The sequence below is a fragment of the Heterodontus francisci genome, chromosome 43, assembly GCF_036365525.1.
Source record: "Heterodontus francisci isolate sHetFra1 chromosome 43, sHetFra1.hap1, whole genome shotgun sequence".
Taxonomy (NCBI): Eukaryota; Metazoa; Chordata; class Chondrichthyes; order Heterodontiformes; family Heterodontidae; genus Heterodontus; species Heterodontus francisci.
Window position 1 is genome coordinate 7,414,564 of NC_090413.1, and position 8,018 is coordinate 7,422,581.

Below are 8,018 nucleotides of genomic sequence, written 5' to 3' on the forward strand. Positions count from 1 at the left end.
GGATGTGGTGACTCCGCAGCTTAAGAATTTGCAGACAGAGAGGGACTGGGTGATGGCCAGGCAAGCAAGGAGGAGCAGGCAGGTAAGCAGGAGTCCGCAGAGTGCATCTCACTCTCCAATCGGTATTCAGTGACGGTTCCTCTGGGGTGTGCAGTCAACCAGCGCAAAATCCACAGCGCCATGGCTGGCTCAGCTGTGCAGAGTGGGGGAGTAGGAGCAAGATTGCAAAACAATAGTGATAAGGGATTCTATAGTTAGCGGAACAGACTGGCGTTTCTGCAGCTGCAGATGTGAAGCCAGGATGATGTGTTGCCCATGCCCAGTACCAGGGTCAAGGATGTCACTGAGCTGCTGCAGAGCACTCTGAGGAGCGGAAGGGGGGGGGGGGTGGGGTGGTGTGTGGTGGTGGTGAACAGCCTGTGGTCGTGTTCTATATCCGTACCAATGACATTAGTAGAAAGAGGGACGAGGCCCTGCAGGTAGAGTTTAGGGAGCTAAGAAAGAAACTAGCAAGCAGGACCTCAAAGGAGTAATCTCCAGATTGCTCCCAGTCCCATGTGCAAGTGAGCATAAACAGGAGGATAGAGCAATGAATGCGTACCTGGAGAGATGGTGCAGGAGGGAGGGCTTCAGATTCCTGGGATATTGGGACTGATTCTGGGGGAGATGGGACCTGCACAGACCAGACAGAGCGTACCTCAACAGAGCCGGGGCCAATATCCTTGTGGGGTGGTTTGCTAGTGGTATTGGGGAGGGTTTAAACGAACCTGGCAGGGGGATGGAGGTAACATTAGAGAGGAAATACAAGGAACACAAAGAATTGGAAGACATAGATAACACTAGAGTAAGAAATATTAAATAATAGTAAGTAGTATTAGGTGGGTGTCGGGGTAAACGAGAATGCAATCAGATCTCAATTAGGTTTACTGTGCACGTATATGAATGAATGAAGTGGGGTAAAGAAGGTGAGTGAGCTGTAGGCACAGATAGCCAGGCCGGAATATGATGTTGTGGCAATAATGGAGACCAGGCTTTAAAAAAGGCAGGACTGGGTACTAAATACTTCTGAATACAAGGAAAGATAGGGAAGGAAAGAAAGGAGGAGGGGTGGAAGTATTAAGGAGAATATTACAGTGCTGGAGAGAGAAAGGATATCCTCAAATGGTCAAGGACAGAATCTATTTGGTTAGAGTTAAGGAACAATAGAGGTGCTATTACATTACTGGGTGTAACCAATAGGCCCCCAACTAGTGCGAAAGATATAGAGGAACAAATTTCAAAGAAATTACAGAGAGGTGCAGAAACTGTGGAGAAGTTATAATGGAGGACTTTCATTATCCGAATATAGACTGGGATAGTAATTGAGAAGTGGGGCCTCTTTTGGAAATAGGTTTGTGAAATGTATTATCTATATTTAATGGTGTAATCCCCCTCTAATGAACAAGCAACAGAGTGTAGACTTGAGGATGAGGCTTTGCAGTTCACAGTAAATAGCAGCATCACAACAGGGCACTGACAAATTCTCAAAGCACACAGAAAGGAAACTGCTTCTAATTTAATCTATTTGAAATTCATATGGACCGTGTTGTATACAGTGACCGTGTTGAACAGTGTCCATTTTGTATACAGTGACCGTGTTGAACAGTGTCCATTTTGTATACAGTGGCCATGTTGTGTACACTGACTCCAGCCTGATGCGGAGCACAAAAGGCTCCTTGCCGGCCCCTTTTGCATTTGAATATTCTCAGCCCAATTTCTCACGGAACTGAGCCGACACCAATCAAAGCCCCTCATGTGACACCGGCAACCCACTGGAAGGGCTGATGTGAGACCATTGTGCACTGGCCCTAACTGAGGAAGAAGGTCCTCCTTCAAAAGCAGGGATTTGTTGGAACTGATCACCAGGCTATAGCATCCCAGACAGAAGCTGGCTGAAAACCCTCGCCTTGCTTCAGCTTCATACCCAGGGAGGCTGCAATGTGTTCATCCTGGCTCTAGAGGGGGAACTAGGGCCATATAGTGAAGCAAACGAGATCACATCCCTTGTAACAAGAGAGGACCATTCTGCAAATAAATATTCAGTGTTTTTAACAAACGCCACAATATTCAAAGTTTATATCAATGATCCATAAATACTGATGAGAAGTCCATTGCGGAAGAACTGAATGCCCCAAATTCAATTCCTTCAAGGTTAAGAAGTGAATGGATGGTTTGATGGCATCAATCCCAGTGTAAGCTCCTTGCCTTGCAGTACAGAGAGTGCTCAGTGTGGGATAGTTGAGATAGGGCTGGAGGAGATTAGGTCCATACTGAATATAACAGCTGAAACAATCACACTGCAACAGGCTGCACAAGGTGACAATGAGTCTGTCGATGCCCTTTCACAAAGAACAAACTTAATTTCATTGAAATCAAGGCCCAGATTGTGGAAGGATTGCTTGCGTAAAATTCTACATCAGGGAGAGGACTTTATCAAACTGGACAACGAGGCTAATTAACTGCATCACACCCAGGGCAGGTCATAGTTCACAGGTCGGGACAGGTCAGGTTAGTCCCAACTGCGATTAGCTAACTCACCAGTGCAGGCCAAGGAGGGACCCTCTGGTGAAAGGCTCTGTACAAGAAAATTGATGAAAAGTTTTTCAAACAACATCCCACATGTTGATCTCACACTTATTGCTGAATATACGAGAAATACATTGAAAAATTCTGGGAAAGCACGGGCCACAACTTCTGGTTATCAAGGCTATAGCATCCCAGCACCGGGAGGAGGTGAGATCAGTCATCATGATCACAGGCTTCAAGGATATTTGGGACAGTAACAAGTAAAGATGGAGGGCACCCACTCTGGTGCAGTGGGTACCCCAGGCCCAGGGGCTTGCAGTATGCAATAGTGCAAGAGTGAAGATCCTGAATTAACAGGGAAACCGCCACTGGCATCAACACCAGGTTTTAGTTCAGCCTCCCTCACCCTGCAGGCCCCTCCGGAACTCCTCCCATCTGGCATCCAAATTAACTATTTAAAGAAAAATACTCCCCACAAAATATCAATAGACAAATTGTAGATTGTCGGTATGGCAAAATGGGTTTTAGCTTTCAGTCTTGGCTGACTTTTGCTCTTGTCTGTAGTTCAATTTAGTAATTTTTTAAAATATTAATTTCAAACCATTGCAAGACTCCCAGTGTTTGGGTAAAGATGGAAGCCGTGACACTGGGAGCTGACTGGCTAGAGATTTGATGGACTGTTTGTGGACTGACATGACACTGTTGTAGGAGGGAGGAAGCAGTCATCCTATCCATCTGGGCTGGAGTCACCTCCCCCACAACCCCCCCTCCACCCCCTCGCAACCCCTCCCTCCAAGCCCTGGAACCAGGTCACTGCGTATCCCAGAATCCGGGTGACTGTAGGGGGCGCTGTGGTCAGCTTAAGTCACCCTTACCCCCCGACCCTGACAGGGGTTCCTGTTCCAGGTCACAATCCAGTGCCCTCTGCTGGGGAGTACAGGCAAGTGCATTTTGGGACAAGAATAAAATCAGTTTGACTGTGAGCTTCCCTCACCAACCCCCACCCCCCACAACTTCACTGCACACACACTTTAACTGCCCACTTATGACACACATTGTCACCTGTTGTTAACAGAATTGGCAAAAAAAAAAGAGGTTTCTAAAGACCCACTCAGCACTGTAAGGAGCGGCATTAATCAGACTACCAAACGCATCTTCCCCTCCCTTCCCCTGTCTGCATTCCGAAGGGATCGTTCCCTCCGTGACACCCTGGGCCACTCCTCCATTACCCCACCACCTCGTCCCCTTCCAGGCGTAATACCTGCCCATTTACCTCCTCTCTCCTCACTATCCAAGGCCTCAAACACTCCTTTCAGGTGAAGCAGCGATTTACTTGTACTTCTTTCAATGTAGTATACTGCATTTGCTGCTCACAGTGTGGTCTCCTCTACATTGGGGAGACCAAACGTAGACTGGGTGACCACTTTGTGGAACACCTCCGCTCAGTCCGCAAGCAGGACCCCGAGCTTCCGGATGCTTGCCATTTCAACACTCCCCCCTGCTCTCATGCTCACATCTCTGTCCTGGGATTGCTGCAGTGTTCCAGTGAACATTAACACAAGCTCGAGGAACAGCATCTCATTTACCGGTTAGGCACACTACAGCCTGCCGGACTGAACATTGAGTTCAATAATTTCAGAGCATGACAGCCCCCCATTTTACTTTTATTTTTAGGTTTTTTTTTCTTTTTTCTTCTTTCTTTTTTGTGTTTATTTTATTTTGCCTTATCTTAGTTTGTTCAGTTTGCCTACCCACTGTTTTTTTTCATGTTTGTACTTGCGACTGTTCAGTTTTCAGTCCATTAACACCCTATCTGTGCTAATGCTTTGTCTTTCAACACACCGTTAACATATTGTTTGCCTTTGCTCCATGACCTTCTCGTCAGTTATTCTCTCTGACCTTGTCCTATCTACACCTTCTCCTTTGTTATCTCTTGCCCCACCCCCACTTTACTTGCTTAAAACCTTTCACATTTCTAATATTTGCCAGTTCTGAAGAAGGGTCACTGACCTAAAACGTTAACTCTGATTCTTTCTCCACAGATGCTGCCAGACCTGCTGAGTATTTCCAGTATTTCTTATGTTATTAATCAGACTATGTTGTTCCAATAATGGTCAGAACCACATCAGTGATTGACCCAAGTGCTCGTATCTGCCCCTAGGTTTTACAATTATTCTCATCCCGAGACCTAGATTGCTAAATGTCCATGTGCACGGACATACTCAGGTAGATTGCCACACTGGAGAAGCTGTGAGTGGCACAGTTTTGCATACTGGACACTACTTGGGGTCAGGGGTCAGACTGGGCAGTGCTTGGGGTCAGGAATCAGACCAGACACTGCTCAGGGTCAGGGGTCAGACTACAGTGTGCTGAGAGGGTGCACCTGAATTGTGTTATATGGGGCTGCAGTCTAGTTCACTCACGGCCTGCCAGGTTTGATGTGAGGGCTGCATTCGCCGATAATCTCCATATCTTTTCTGACTGTGTCACACAGACTCTCTCTCTCTCTCTCTCTCTCTCTCTCACACACACACATCTGCATTTTGAGAGTTTCCCTCGTAGGGAATAATTTGGCCAGCAGACACGATGGGCCAAGTGCCCTCTTTCTGTGCCATAAATTTTCTGTGATTCTAATAACGGCCCACTAAAATACTTTGCAGTTAATTTACATAATTTAATGAAGTTAAATCGCAGACAGAATAACAGAGCTAGCAGTTGGAGCCCTGCGATTTGTTGCATTATGACTCAAAGATAAATCTATGTACCAATCATTATTTCACTGCTTTTTATTCATTGACGTTTCCTTTGCTCAATATTGGGTGGGTTTTGGCCAAGGTATGGAGTGTTGGGTAATTGTTCCCAGTTATTGGCTGTTCCCGTGTGGAGACAGGATTGTGCTAGGCTGTGAAGTTCCTTCAGTCAAATATCATGTCTAGAGTGAGCATCACGCATGAAGCACAGCACCCACCGGAGTGTAGTCAGTGCCCCTGGAACTGAACCCCCAGGGTCAATCAGTGCCCGTGGAATTGAACCCCAGCGATAGTTAGTGTCTGTGCTGAACCCGAGTGAGGGTCAGTGCCCATGTGCTGAACCTCAATAAGAGACAGTGCCTGTGTGCTGAATGCCAGTGAGAGTCAGTGCCCGTGTGCTGTATCGCAGTTAGAGTCAGTGCCCGTGTGCTGAACCCCAGTGAGAGTCAGTGTCTGTGCTGAACCCGTGAGGGTCAGTGCCCAAGTGCTGAACCCCAGTAAGAGTCAATGTCTGTGCTGAACCCGAGTGAGGGTCAGTGCCCATGTGCTGAACCCCAGTGAGAGTCAGTGTCTGTGTGCTGTATCCCAGTTAGAGTTAGTGCCCGTGTGCTGTATCCCAGTTAGAGTCAGTGCCCATGTGCTGAACCCCAGTGAGGGTCAGTGTCTGTGCTGAACCCGAGTGAGGGTCAGTGCCCATGTGCTGAACCCGAGTGAGGGTCAGTGCCCAAGTGCTGAACCCCAGTAAGAGTCAGTGTCTGTGCTGAACCCGAGTGAGGGTCAGTGCCCATGTGCTGAACCCCAGTAAGAGTCAGTGCCTGTGTGTTGAATGCCAGTGAGAGTCAGTGCCCGTGTGCTGTATCCCAGTGAGAGCCAGTGCCCGTGTGCTGAACCCCAGTGAGAGTCAGTGCCTGTGTGCTGTATCCCAGTGAGAGTCAGTGCCCGTGTGCTGTATCCCAGTTAGAGTCAGTGCCCGTGTGCTGAATGCCAGTTAGGGTCAGTGCCTGTGTGCTGTATCCCAGTTAGAGTCAGTGCCCGTGTGCTGAATGCCAGTTAGAGTCAGTGCCCGTGTGCTGAATGCCAGTTAGAGTCAGTGCCTGTGTGCTGTATCCCAGTGAGAGTCAGTGCCCGTGTGCTGAATGCCAGTTAGAGTCAGTGCCCGTGTGCTGTATCCCAGTGAGAGTCAGTGCCCATGTGCTGAACCCCAGTTAGAGTCAGTGCCCGTGTGCTGAATGCCAGTGAGAGTCAGTGCCTGTGTGCTGTATCCCAGTGAGAGTCAGTGCCTGTGTGCTGAATGCCAGTGAGAGTCAGTGCCCGTGTGCTGTATCCCAGTGAGGGTCAGTGCCCATGTGCTGAACCCCAGTGAGAGTCAGTGCCTGTGTGCTGAATGCCAGTGAGAGTCAGTGCCCGTGTGCTGTATCCCAGTGAGGGTCAGTGCCCATGTGCTGAACCCCAGTGAGAGTCAGTGCCTGTGTGCTGAATGCCAGTGAGAGTCAGTGCCTGTGTGCTGTATCCCAGTGAGAGTCAGTGCCTGTGTGCTGAATGCCAGTGAGAGTCAGTGCCCGTGTGCTGTATCCCAGTGAGGGTCAGTGCCCATGTGCTGAACCCCAGTGAGAGTCAGTGCCTGTGTGCTGAATGCCAGTGAGAGTCAGTGCCCGTGTGCTGTATCCCAGTGAGGGTCAGTGCCCATGTGCTGAACCCCAGTGAGAGTCAGTGCCTGTGTGCTGAATGCCAGTGAGAGTCAGTGCCCGTGTGCTGTATCCCAGTGAGGGTCAGTGCCCATGTGCTGAACCCCAGTGAGAGTCAGTGCCTGTGTGCTGAATGCCAGTGAGAGTCAGTGCCCGTGTGCTGTATCCCAGTGAGGGTCAGTGCCCATGTGCTGAACCCCAGTTAGAGTCAGTGCCCGTGTGCTGAATGCCAGTGAGAGTCAGTGCCTGTGTGCTGTATCCCAGTGAGAGTCAGTGCCTGTGTGCTGAATGCCAGTGAGAGTCAGTGCCTGTGTGCTGTATCCCAGTGAGAGTCAGTGCCTGTGTGCTGAATGCCAGTGAGAGTCAGTGCCCGTGTGCTGTATCCCAGTGAGGGTCAGTGCCCATGTGCTGAACCCCAGTGAGAGTCAGTGCCTGTGTGCTGTACCCCACAGCCTGTCACTGGGACCACTCCTAAAAGACAGTCTTTCAATGCTGGGGAACCCGAGCTGCCAGAGGCATGAGGGCTCTATAAATAAACACTGCCTGCAGCGTGTGCGCGGTGTCTCAGAACATGCTGTCAACATCAGATATCTAACAAATTTCATGGGTTAGTCTACTCACAGTGAAAAGGAACCATCTTCACCCTGAGCGAGTGGGACTCCTGGCAGAAAGTGGCAATAATGGAGAGGATCAATGGATCGATGGGTTGAGGCGAACTGTGGTAAGCTTCAGTGTTGCTCAGGGCTCTGAGTGAGGAGCAAGAGAACGGCTGCTACCTTTAGCGCCCGGCCCTGACTGAAACCACAGCTTCCTTTCTCAACCAGCAACTCTACAATTCAATTATCGACCAACATAATAGCATTGGGCGGGGGGAGGGGCTCTTTACACAGCAAGACTCACCATCATTTCCCCCAATGAATCAAACTCTGAGACAATTAACATGGGCCTCACACTTTGTCGTTTTACCCTTGCGCTAAAGTTGATGTTTTAAGTAAGTTTGTCCAATACTCAGGGGGAT

General features: G+C 49.0%; 1 protein-coding gene across 1 annotated transcript in view; it reads right to left on the reverse strand.

Annotated features, from left to right (window-relative positions):
• The window catches only part of LOC137355583 (zinc finger protein Gfi-1b-like), a 174,801-nt gene extending 166,997 nt beyond the window's left edge, over positions 1-7,804 (reverse strand). Inside the window, exon 1 of the mRNA XM_068020859.1 lies at positions 7,622-7,804. The gene's annotated coding sequence lies outside the window, so the exon portion shown is untranslated. The remainder of the gene's footprint in view (positions 1-7,621) is intronic.
• Positions 7,805-8,018: the final 214 nt, after the last annotated feature.